The 13047-nt window shown below is 48.2% G+C and overlaps 1 protein-coding gene across 17 annotated transcripts in view; it reads left to right on the top strand.

Moving 5' to 3' along the window:
• The window catches only part of Plekha6 (pleckstrin homology domain containing A6), a 142939-nt gene that overhangs the window by 56690 nt on the left and 73202 nt on the right, over nucleotides 1-13047 (top strand). The window contains exon 1 of one of the 17 annotated variants that reach the window (XM_048809752.1): nucleotides 8589-8880. The exons of the other annotated variants lie outside the window; for them this stretch is intronic. The gene's annotated coding sequence lies outside the window, so the exon portion shown is untranslated. Of the gene's footprint in view, nucleotides 1-8588; nucleotides 8881-13047 lie in introns of those variants that run through there. 17 annotated transcript variants of the gene reach the window in all.

The following is a 13047-nucleotide window of genomic DNA, read 5'->3' as shown; positions in this document are numbered from 1 at the left end:
CCCCATCCAGGGCCTCGCCCCCTCTCACCAGTCCTGGTGTTTCTTTTCCTAGTTTAAAAAGTTAGGAAAATATTTTTCAGAGCTGTAGTTGCTCCTGAAGGATCGCAGCGTCCTCCCCCGGGGAGTGAGCCTTCCAAGATCACTTTATCTACTGATCCATGAGAAAATATTTACCAAGCAGGAGCCACTCTGTGCCACGCGCCAGGCATTGTGTGGATTGTGGGACTCCATCAGGGGGCCTCTAGTACTCTTCCAGCCGCATTTCATCCTGAGGAGTAAAGGAGACCATAAAGAGGAGCTTTTCCAACAGTGCATGCAGTAAACACACAAGAAGTGTGACTTTGTTGTTGTGGGTATTACTCTCCATCCTTCCCTGGGGCCTCTTTCTAGAGTGCCTGCCTCCTGCATCCTCCTCTCTGATGCTGTGGGGTGGCCTCCTCCGAGCACCTCCCCAGCTCTCCATCCCTCACTGGGCTGCCTCTGATGGGAGGATGGTTTTGTTGGTTGGTTTGTCGGAATCGGTCTCTAGGTTGGAAGTTCCTCACCATGGAGGCTTGGGACACTTCCTTGGAATGGATGGATGATTGACGCATGCCCATCAATCAGTTCACTGGGGCGGGGCTTTCTGTCGTCCAAGGTGTTTTAAGAGGGGCTTTCTGGAGAAAGTGACGTTTGAGCTCAGCCTGAAAGTGGTGTCCACCCCGGCAGATTTGATTCAGACAGGCGTCTGGGATGGAGTCTGGGGATCTCTTTTCTGGCAAAGCTTCTCAGGTTCTAAGATCATCATTGTGACTTAGGTCTGTGACCTTGAAAGACAGCTTGCTCTGGTGGCTGATGAGGAGTAAGCCACCTGGGGAAAAGGAATGGGGGAGCAGGGTGGCCAGAAGCAGGAAGGCCTAAGGTCTTTGGGGGGAAATAAGATGTTCAGTTCAGCTGGATCAGAAAACTCACCCGGAACAGTGGAGTATGGCATTTTGAAAGACGTGTGGGGGAGTCGTGGGTCTCAGATGACAAGCCCGGAAGTGGGTGCTTGTGTGGCAGGCCAGGGGGAGGAGCAAGGGGCAACATGATGAAAGACCACTCCCTCCAGAAGAGAAATCTGCTTTATTTATTTATTTTTTTGGGGGGATGCTGGGGATTGAACTCAGGGGCACTCCACCATTGACCCACACCCCCAGCCCTTGTTTGTATTTTATTTAGAGACAGGGTCTCACTGAGCTGCTTAGGGCCTTGCTGTTGCTGAGGCTGGCTTTGAACTCACGATCCTCCTGCCTCAGCCTCCTGAGCTGCTGGGATTACAGGCGTGTGTGCCATTACGCCTGGCTACTTTCTTTTCAAAGCTCAAGGGCAGTGTCCTAAACTTGCTGTGTCACCCATTTCACTTGCCTCTTGGGGTCTAGCCTAACTCTTTCCTGCAGTCTCCAGTCCCAGTTTGTCTCATAGGAGTTGGGAAGTAGCGGGTATGGCCTGGTGATGACCGAGAGCAGTCATTCTCCCACTTCTGCTAGAAAGAACCCACACATCGTGGTGGAACAAGAGTGAGCGACAGGTTCTGGGCCAAGCTGGCAGAGCTCCAGGGCTCCTGAGTTCTGTGCTGAGACCTCTAGGGGGTGGGTTGGGGCGACGGGAGCCCCTGTGGAATGCGAAGTCCTGGACTTGTCCCTGAGGCGCTGCTCCCCACTCCTCACCCCCAGTTCTGGCATACGTGCTGCCTCTTTGAAAAGTTGGCGGGCATCAGGACAGTCAGCCATCTCAGCCTCCCCTGCTCCGCTGTGAGGCGGAGATGAAGTGGGGGAAGCCCCCGAGATAGGACTGGGGGGGGGAAAGACCAGGGAAGGGGCGCAGAGCAGGGTGCCGAGGTTTTCCTGTGTCTCGCCAATGACCCTGGAGAGTGGGATCTCCCAGGAGCTACAGCGGTAGCAGCTGTCTTTTCCCTTCCAGTCTGCTGGGTTCGACTGTCCCAGGCTAGGGGGAGTGGTGACCAGGTAGAGAGCATCTTTTCCTCCCAGGGGCCTCCTCTGTGGTTTCCCTGGACCCTTCCCTCACTTGTCTCTCACAGGAGGGTTGGTTGGAATTCCAGAGACCTTGGTCTCTAATAAAACAGAAAGCTTCCCTTGAGCAGGGAATCTCCCTCACCCCCCGGCTCTCATGGCAAGTGGAACATTCCATTTAAAGGGTGAAGCTTGAACAGGTGAGCTGCCGTGCAGACAGAGGGCTGGGCCACACAGGTGGGGAGAGTGCCACCTCCCCCTCTGCCGTCTTGCCAGTATGCTTGAGGGCACCTCGATTCCTGTGCCCTGGCCTCCTCCAAATGCCAGGATGGTGAGATAGGGCTCTGAGACACCTAAGGCGGCCAGGTAAGAGGACATCCTCTCAGAAGACTGTTCTTCCCGTCTAGGGACCTTCACTTGCTCATCCACCAGGGCTGCTGTGTCCCGTAATTCCGGGGGGCACCGTTTACAATGTGCTGTACGGGAATAGCACCCTCTGGGGTTGTAGAAGCCGGAAAGTCTGAGCTACCAGATGAGTAGGAGGGCAGAATGGTACACTTCTCTGTGTTCTAGACAAACAAAAGGGACCTTTCCAGGAAGCTTGGGGGAGGGAGTTGCCTGTAAGAGGATCCCCTGGGTGGACGCTCAGTGGGGTGGCTTGAACAGGTTTCTGCATTTGCTGCCAATTGCTTAATTAGACACCTACATGGTATTCTGTGCTAATGACCACGTCTCCCAGGGAGATGACAGATAAAAGGGTAGGTAGCTTCAGAGTGCCAGACGGAGGTCTCCAGGACAGGCCACTGGAGCACAAGGGGCATGGAGGTGAAGCATGGTGTGATTTCCTTGGGCCATGCAGACTGTGGACCATTAAGGAGGGTGAGAGGGTCATTCACCCCAGTGACCCAGAAGAGAAGCAGTGGGCCCAGGTCCTATTTCTGTCTCCAACATTTAACTTGCTTTGTGAGCTCCAAACGCCTGGCTGTGGTTTGTCCTTTTGAGAAATGGGGATGTCATCTCCTATGTCCAGGGATTCACTGAGCCAGGAGCCTGGCAGTGCGTGTGCTTCGGGATATGGGCAGGCCCGGATGGAAGGCAACCAGGAGTTTGTCCAGCACCCTGCAAGTGAGGTTGGAAGGAGAGGGAGGCGGCGAGCTCGGGCAGTTGTGTGGAATGTGTCCCTGACATTCAGAACCCCAGGGCTGGGGCTGGGGTTCAGCCATGGCGCACTTGCCTGGCATGTGTGAGGCACTGGCTTTGATTCTCAGCACCACATATAAATAAATAAAATAAAGGTCCATCAAAAACTAAAAAAATATTTTTAAAAAAATTCAGAACTCCAACAGATGACAGTCAGGAACCATTCTGAGTTTTGAAAACTAGACTGAAGGCCCTGCTGCAGATGTCCCAGAGTTTCCCAGAGGCACATGGATGCCGGGCATATTCTGCTGTTGGCAGGGGAACTTGAGTTGGTGATTCTTTGTGCCAACCCCCAGCACTTTCTAGCCCATCATCCTCAGCTTTGGGCTCTTGGGATGTGGGGCAAAGTGTCCCCCATCATGCCTCCCTGGGCTTCTCCTGGCTTTCCCCAGCCAAATATTTACCCAAAGCAGGGCTGCCCAGAAAGGGTGCCAGAACCCAGGTAAATCTTGGGTTTGTGCTGCTCAAATAAATCCGTGCTTCATGGGCCACAGCCCCCACTGTGAGGCCCAGAGCAGGCTCTGCAAAGGCAGGCTGAGGGAAGACTCAGGGTGAGCACCACGCATGAGCTAGGGAGAGGCCACGCTGCCCCTGGGTGTCTCTGGGACGCTGGCATCCTGACTTTGGATGGTTTCTGGTCTAACTTCCTCCATCTCAGGAAGGTGTGAATGGCTCAGGAGGGTGGAATCTGGTGAGGCCCTGTAGGGCTGCTGTCTGCTGTCTCTCTCTCTCCTGTGTTTCTGACAGAGTAGTCATTTCTGCCCATGCCAGGGACACAATAAGGTCGGTAGAAATGATCAACTCTCATAGAAGCACTGGATTGTGGCAAAAAAGACTCTGAATTCTGAAGTTGGCTTTGAATTTTGGCTTTGCCGCTTAGTACCACGGGATTTAGGGCAAGTTGGCAAACTCCTTTGATTTCTTGTGCTGTAAGTGGAACTCTTGCTGGGTGTGGGAGTGCATACCTGTCATTCCAGAGACTCAGGAGGCTGAGGCAGGAGGATAGGCTGAGGCAGGAGGATTGCAAGTTTGAAGCCAGCTTCATCACCTTAGAGACCCTGTTTCAAAAGAGAAAAGAAGAGGGGCTGGGGATGTTGTTCAGTGATAAAGTGCTCCTGAGTTTCAATTAAAATAAAAGAAAAGGGCTAGGGCTATGGCTCAGCAGTAGAGTGCTCGCCTAGCACATGCGAGGCCCTGGGTTCAATCCTCAGAACCATAAAAAAATAAATCAGTAAAATAAAGGTACTATATCCAACTACAACTAAAAGATAAATATTAAAAAAAAAAAAAGAAAAAAGAAAAGAAAGTGGGCCTCTTTCCACCTACCTAGAGTTTCTGTGAGATTTAAATAAGACCATATGCATAAAGGACCAGATGGTACCATCTTAATGCCTATTTTAAGAAGTGAGAGTAGGGAATGGACTGGGACCAGAGGAAGCACTTTGGCTTTTTAGGGGTTCAGTTTAGATCTCAGGATGCATTTTAGAGATCCATGCAGCCATGGAGGATCATGAAGTTTCCTCCCATAAAGAAATAAAATGATTCCCTTTACAGAGTGTAACCTGAGTGCTCTCATGTTGGGAAGCTGGAAAAAGAACTATATTCAGTTTCATTCAATAAACATTTTTGAGCAAAGATATTTTCAGTTCTTCCCAAGAGTCAATGATTTTGTGTCTTTTAAAACCCTTTGAACATCTTGGAAGGAAGAAATATTTGAAAACTCTATTATATTTGGCAGTTTTCATTAGTTTTTTGTTATGCACTCAGGAAGTCTCATCTGTTTGGTTCCAAAAGTAGAAACAATGGGTGGAAGCAGAAAAGCTTTCCAACAACGGCAAGGTCCCTTCCAAAACGTGAGCCTGCTGTCCCCACAGCAGTCCAAGGAGCACGTGGATGATCGTCTTTATCTTCCATGGTTTCCATGGAGGGTTTCCAGCACTGGATGGAGGAGCAGGCTGCTTACTGCTGGGGTCCCTCCCAAATGTATGAGCCTCTTGTTTGGGGATCAACAAACCCCCAGCTGATACAGGAGGGGGAGGTTCCCTACTCTGCAGGTTAAAGCACCAGGGATTGGAATTAGGGGGAAATTCCCCTGGGGTTTCCTGACTTCCCTTTCCAAGTAGGCTCCTTTTCTTTGGATCCAATTCCCACCGGCACCTTTTTTTTTTTTTTTTTTTTTTAGGTACTGGGGATCAAACTCAGGGGTGCTTAATCACTAAACCATATCCCCAGCACACACATCCCCCCATGCTTTTTTTTTTTCTCTCTTTTTTGAGACAGGGACTCGCTAAATTGCTGAGGCTGGCCTCGAACTTGTGACCCTCCTTCCTCAGCCTCGGAGCTGCTGGATTACAGGTGTGCGCCACTGTACCCGGCTCCACTCTGATACCTTTCTTCTCCCTAAATGTGCTTTACTTCCACCTCTTCCAAAGGCTTTGAGCTTTTGTGCACTCTCACTCAATCTGCTGCATGGTGCAGAACTAGCTTATCTTCCAGGTGGATCTTTCCCTGTATTCCTGACCAGCTCCAGGAGGCTGGGAGGGTATAATCGCGCAGGGTATACTGCATTCCTGCTAGGCACACATGTGGGAGCCAGCCGAGAGGGAAAGCAGAGAGTTGCCACAAAAAGCCCAGTCCTTGTAGAGCTCCAACCTGTTCCTTGGAATTTAGCTTTACCTACACAGCTGAGGGTGTGAGGCTGGGTGTCAACAACCACTGAGTGGCAAGGACAGCAGGAGTGGAGGGGATGGTGGTAGATGCCCAGTAGTGGGCTAATGCATCTTGGTGAACTGGGCTAGTGGACTATGGATCTGATTCCTGTTGGCGTGAAAGGCTATGAAGGGAGAGAGTGAGAGCTAGCCTAGCAGATATGAACCCATCTGACTTAATATTAACACTGATGGAAATAAGACCACTGAGGTGGGGAAGCCACTGATAATTGTGGGGTTTTTGTTTCTTTATTTTGGTTTGGTTTTGACACTAGGGATTGAACCCAGGGTACTTAACCACTTTTTTTTTGTATTGTATTTAGAGACAGGTCTTGCTGAGTTGCTTGGGGCCTCACTAACTTGCTGAGGCTGGCTTTGAACTCGTGATCCTCCTGCCTCAACCTCCTGAGCCATTGGGATTACAGGTGTGCACCACCTGCCTGCCTACTAATAATTGTTTTAACCTGCATAGGTTATATTATTCAAATGGTACAGAAAAGTCCTCTGCAAAGGTCTCCTTCCTGCCCATCTCTGATCTACCCGGTGTCCACTGTATCCTTCCTGAGATGCTTTAAGCCAAGGGTCAGCCAACTATGACCCACGGCCCAAGTTGGGCCCACCACCTAATTTTGTATAATCCATGCACTAAGAATGGTGTTTACATTTTAAACAGTTGGAAAAAAATCAAAAGAAGATCATTTTGTGATACGTGAAAATTAATATGACATTTGGACTTCAGCATTCACAGGTGGCGTTTTGGTGACAGTCATGCTTGTGCATTTATACTCATTGTCTCTGGCTGTTTTTGTTTTACAAAGGCAGAATTGAGTAGTTGCAAGAGTCTGTGGCCCATGAAGCTGGAAATGTATCATCTCATCCTTTACCTAGGTTTTGTTGACTCTAGAAATAAAACAAATAAAATATAGGTAGTTATAAATTATTTTTGACATAAATGGTAGCATATTTAATGATTTCTACTTTCATTCACTTTGCCTTGGAGCCAGTACTACACCAACACTGTAATAAAATAAAATCTTTTTTTTTTTTTTTTTTTTTTGGTGATGCTGGGGATTAAACCCAGGGTCCTTTTGATTTGAATTAGGGTCTCACTAAGGTGCCCAGACTTGCAATCCTCTGGCCTCAGTCTCCCCAATAGCAGTGCACCACTGCCCCTGGCTTAGAGTCAATTTGATTTTAGACATGCTGGGTTTAAGGCAAAGACCAGTTACCCAGAGCCTGGGTAGCCCCCTGGAAATAAATGCTCAGTAGGTGGATGGGTTCATGGTCTAGAAGCTTGGAGCCTGGGGGTGGAGATCTGAGGAACAACTGTGAGGAGGTCTTCAGTGGGGATATGCCTGTGACACTGCAGATCAAAGATGTCCCTGGACAGAAATGAAGTACTGTTCACAGTAAACTGTGAAGGTTAACAGGTTGACAGAAAGGCAGTGAATGAGGAGCATTAAACTAACTCCTGAAGGAACAATAAGTACTAAAGGCAATTGATAGTTCTCTTCTTGATTCAGAAATAAGCTAATAAGAGAAAGTGTAGAGTGCCTACTGTGTGTCTCCTGCCATATACATGGTCCTCACCACTGATTTTTTTTTTTTTTTTGTACTAGGGATTGAACCCAGGGGTGCTTAACTACTAAGCCATATCCTCTGCCTTTTTTTTTAAAAAGAAAATTTTTTTTAGTTATAGTTGGACACAGTAGCTTTATTTAATTTGTTTATTTTTATGTGGTGCTGAAGATCGAACCCAGCCTTACACTCTACCGCTGAGCCACAACCCCAGCCCTCCCCAGCCATTTTTGTTTTTTATTTTGAGACAGGGTCTTGTCAAGTTGCTGAAGGCCTCACTAAGTTGCTGAGACTGACTTTAAACTTGTGATCCTCCTGCCTTAGCCTCCCGAGTTGCTGGGATTACAGGCGCTCACCACCGTGCCCAGCACACGGTTCCTTATTTAACTGTTACTCTCTGAGGCTGCATCATTAACTCATTTTACAAATGAGGAGATGGAGGCTCAGGGAGGTTAAGGGACCTTTTTCTCACCATCAGTTAATGATTCAAGTGAGTATGTATTTGCAATAAGGCCTCTTCTTTCCCTTGTATCAATTAAGGTACCACCTTGGGCTGGGAGCCCTCCTGGGCTTTGCCAACCCATTTCTGGTTCCAGCTGTCTCATATGCAAAAGAGGCATTTGTCACCGTGCCGGCTGCAGTCTTTTCCTGTTCTCACCTAGCCTGAATCTATTATGGGTGAAAACATAAGGGAAAGAGATGGTCCTCTAAGAGTGAAATGCAGAAAACTGGAAGAGGAGAGGAAGGTAAGTTTAGCCCTTTGTATGTATCAGACCCAGCTCTTTGGCAGATCCTTAGAGGAGAATATTATTCCTTGATCTGGAAGAAGATTCTGCAATCTCTGTGCCTAGGCTGGGAACTTGCCTATCACCCTCATTCCACAATCCCGAGCTCTGCTGAATTAAGTACCTGCACTTGAACTGCAGGAGGTGTTGGGGCTGGAAAGCAGTAGACAGTGCTGGGCAGGTCTCTGGGTGCCTGCGCTGTGGCTCGCTTTCCGAGGAGCTGCAGCTAGGGGGCTGTCTGATGTTACCGAGGAGCGGCGGGGTGGGAGCCAGGGGAAGGCGAGGGCGTGAGCCATCAGGCTCCAGGAGCCGGGGGTGTGAGTGTGTTTATGTAGGACCCAGCCAACCTGCAGTTTCAGATTTCAGAGCCAGCTTGCCGGGGAGACTTGCCCTCGGTTTTCAGTCCGTGCTGGAGCAGGGAGAGAGCCCATACCAGAGTCTTGCTGGGGAGCTGGGGAAATTCTCCCTCCCGGGGCTCTCTCCCTGTCTCCTTCCTTCTCACGCACGAGGGCTGCATCGGCCACCCTGGGCAGTGTTCTTGCACCAGGAGTTTTGCTCCTTTGCTTCCTGGTCAGCGTCTGCCATCTCCTAGTTGGGTTCCGACTTTCAGCATGAAAGGTAAAATCGAGGTTCCTGGGAATCTCGGCTGGAAAGAACTGGGCTACCCAAACCTGTGGGGAGGACCAGGGAGAAAGATGCATGTGCTGGACACAGAGGACTATGTCCTAGCAAGGGATGAGACAGAGAAAGAGGGAGAGAGACTGTGTGTGTGTGTTGCATGCGCATGCGGGTCTGGGGCATGCCCTTTCGTAGTTGGGATGCAAATCACCTTTCCCTCTTTCCTTTCATTCCTCTTTCTCTCCTTACAAATAAGAATATCCCATAAATGTCCATCTTCCTGGGGTTTCCCATCAAGAAGTTAGTGAACATTTTAAATTTTTGGAATAGAATGTGAATATTTCCTCACTTGGCGTCAGGGGTTGCAGAGAGAATTTAGAGACGTTGTCCACACTGAAGATGCATAACCTAGAGTCAGCCCTGGGTTTTTATTTTATTTATTTATTTAAGTACCTGGGATTGAACTCAGGGGCAATCGACCACTGAGCCACATCCCCAGCCCTATTTTGTATTTTATTTAGAGACAGGGTCTCACTGAGTTGCTTAGTGCCTCACTGTTGCTGAGGCTGGCTTTGAACTTGCAATCCTCCTGCCTCAGCCTCCAGAGCTGCTGGGATCACAGGTGTGCACCACCGCGCTGTGACCGGTATGATTCCAGCCTGGGCTCCGTGTGCAGTTAGACTGAACCAGCCTAAGAATTCTGAGCTCCCAGACCAGCGCCAAGAGCACTTTCTTCTGCCTCAGAATGGGACAGGAAGGAGGCCAATGACTTGGATGGGTGGGGCTGGCATTCAGCCTGAAAACAAATTTGGGTGGGGAGGTGATTGGTGGGTGGTGGGTGAGGCTGGCTGAATGCGGCTCTGTCTTCTCTGTTCATTTCCTGTGTTATCAGTTGCAAGGAGCAGAGATCAGAGAACTACCTTGTATAGGGGGTTGGTGGGCGGGCAGCCTGGCCTAGCTGCCAAGACCCATTTGAGCAGTGACTGGCCCTGTGGCAGCACATGCTGTGGGGCCTGATCCAGCAAGAGAGGTGGGTGGGCGGGGATGAATGGGACTCAGCAAGAGGCTGGAGGTGGTTTTTGTAAAGCAGATTGGGGTGGGGAGATATGCTTTGGTAGGGGAGCGTCCTGGAGAGAGCTGGAGGCAGAAACCTAGGGTGGTTATAAAGGAAATAAGAAGTGGGGGCTGGGGAGCCCTAAACTCTGATGCATTCCAGACTTGCAGCCCATCCAGAGATCTCAACTCTGCAGAGAGATAATCTGGGATAGGTGAGAAAACCAGGGTTCGCCTACTCACTTCTGAATATAATGAGATGATGTGAGCTGGGCACCATGCAGTAAGAACATATTTTGAACACACGAAATCAGACGGTGCAGTTGAATTTGGGAGGCAATCACATTGCTGTTTATTAGACAACATAATTAATAGTTTGTACAGTTATTTTTGAAACTTTGGGTATTTAAGAAAATTTTTAGATTTATATCGTTAGCTACTTCCAAATAGAATTTGCAGCATTATTGTATGTTTGGTAGATGGTGCTGTGCGTAATTTTGAACAACAGATAGTCATAACCATCTTTTGTTTGATTGCATTGTTTCTTTTTTGCTCAGAAGCAGAGCAGTTTTGTATTTCCACTGTCAGTCAAGTACAAATCAGCAGGTGCCCCTGCGAGATCCCAGGGAGCATTTGGAGCTGCTTCTTCCCCCTAGGATCGCCCAGACTAGCTGCAGTCCTGTAAGGAAGTCAGAGAGAAGTTTGTCCCTACAGTACAGATAAGGAAACAGAAATCAAAAGCTGCTGCTGGGATTAGAGGTTGGATCTTAATTCTAACTCTTGCCAGAGGTTAGTCAGCAGAAGGGCAAGGGTTAGAATTAAGATCCAATCCTAACCCAGTGGGCAACACTGTGTACCTGGCGTACTTCCCCCTGCCCCATGACAGAGTCCTTCTTATATGTATGTCCCTGTTACCTGTTCATCCACCATACTTTCCACAGCAGGGTAATTAGAAGGAAGCCATAATCTGTGAAAGGCAGAATGGAAAAACTGCTCCCTGGGATGGATTCTGTCTTCTCTGGGCCGTAAATTGTGCAGTTAAATAACATCAGTGGTTTCATGCTTATGTTATATTGCTGGTTTGATGGTCTGTGCCACTCACCATAAATTGACTTTATTTCTTGGATTCCCCCACCCCCACCCCAGTGCTGGGGATAGAACCCAGGGCCTCATGTGTACTAGGCAGGCTCTACCCCTGAGTTACATCCCTAGTCCTCCAATAATTCTTGGCTTGAGGCAAATTGCCTTCTTCTCTTTGAATTATGCATGCCTTCCTGAACAGGCCAAGGGGACGGTAAAATTCAGGGGCTCTCAGAAACTTGGGAGGTCCATTAGGGAAGAAGATGCTTGCCCAACACGAACACTTGATTTATACAATAATCAACATGCGTTCGTGCTTTATAATTGGCAGAGTGTCTTCACATAAGCAAAGATAGTATGCCTGTCCCCTCTCTTCCACGCATGTCCAATTGGGAAGGTCTAAGTCTCCAAGGATTAGGAGTTTTCTTTTAGTTCTTAGGCTCGAGCCAAAACTGACATAGAGTTCGTCTAGCCTACTGATTCCCAAATTTTGGTCCATGGCAGAGTTTACCCCAGTCTGAGGCATTGTGAGAAAAGCAGGGGAAATGTACTCGATTATTTATTTATTTATTTATTCCAGAAAGCAAGATGTATTCAGTTAAAATGTATTTCTGTGCAGATAGGAGATGAGCTAAAATATTTTGAGGTTACAGCGTTCTGATTCTTTTCATGAACCGATGGTGAGAGTAGATGGTAGCTGGGCTTTTAAAATGTCCTTATTTGGCAAAATAAAAAGTTGGCAACCTTCTATTGGTTCCTCAAATTTCATTTTTTTTTTTTTTTTTTGAAATTTTACTGGTCCATGAAATCCAAAAATTTTTGCCTCCAGGATCTTCTCCAAACAGACTCCCTGATAAGGCCTCTTTGGAGCAGATTCCTAAAAATTTGAAATCTGATCTTGCAACCATCACTCTTTCTCTGTGGGTCCTTTGAACATGATGAGTCTTGGCTCCTACATTCTGAATCTGTAAGAAGTTCTTGTCTCTGGCACAAGGCCACCAGCAAAGGGATGTGCCCCTGCTTCCTCTTCCCCTGTGTTCTGAATGACAGGCAGCAGACTTCCTTTCTCTGAGGGGCTGTGGACTGGGCCTTGCCAGTTCCTATTCCCACACTCATCTTCTAGAATTGTTGGAAGTCATCTTCCTTGTGTCCTTGGAAAAGATAGAAGGGGATGTGTGGGCTGTGTTTTGGGAACAGCACAAGATATATTTTACATTTATTTGGGTCCTTTGTGTCTATTGTCAATCATTCAGAAACAAGGTGGTCAAGAGACAAGGCCATTAAAAAAAAAAATCTCAGTGTCAGGTTTTGAAGTGGTGGGTCTACTTGAGCTCTTGAGTCGAGACTGTAGCTTTTCCAACTCTGTACTCTTGGAGGCACTGGAGTGTCTGAGTGGTCTACCTTTGAGGAGTCAGGCCTGGAATTGTAACAAACACGTGGGATTCCCCAGGCAGATCCTCAGCTGCCAGGACCTGAGACACGGATTGGTGTGCACATGTGTGTAGACTTATATGAGTGAAAACTCTCAGGGAAAAACTAGTTTCAAACCACCCTGGAAACTGGACTAGAGGCTCTTTTTTTTTTTTTTTTTTTTTGAGGTTCATCCCAAGGCCCTTTTTTAGAAAACACAGGAACTTCTTTTTGGGAGAGAATTTTCTAATTTTCCCACCCCATTTTCATGTTCTGAAACATGAAAGCAGTCAATTTCCTAAATTAGGAAGGCTGTTAAATTTGGGGGACGGGGCGCAGAGAGAAGTAGGATAAGCTAGTAGGGGGAACATCAGGTTCTAATCTGGGAGACCAAACCAAGGTGCCTGAGATTTCTCCCTGCCCCAAGGTTTCTGGTTGGTGCTGGGTCAACCCAGGGGCCTGGCACTTAGAACCGTAGCACAGACTGAACCTCTGACAGATGATGGATGCCACAGACCTGTGCATATGAACTGAGGGGGACCCAAATGAAAAAGGATCCAGGAAGTGCATGTTGAAGTTCTTTGCACTTTCCAAGCATGCTGGAATCCTACCACTATGGGGGGG

Source organism: Marmota marmota, unplaced genomic scaffold (assembly GCF_001458135.2).
Source record: "Marmota marmota marmota unplaced genomic scaffold, marMar, whole genome shotgun sequence".
Lineage (NCBI taxonomy): Eukaryota > Metazoa > Chordata > Mammalia > Rodentia > Sciuridae > Marmota > Marmota marmota.
This window is presented reverse-complemented; position numbering and strand designations above follow the sequence as displayed.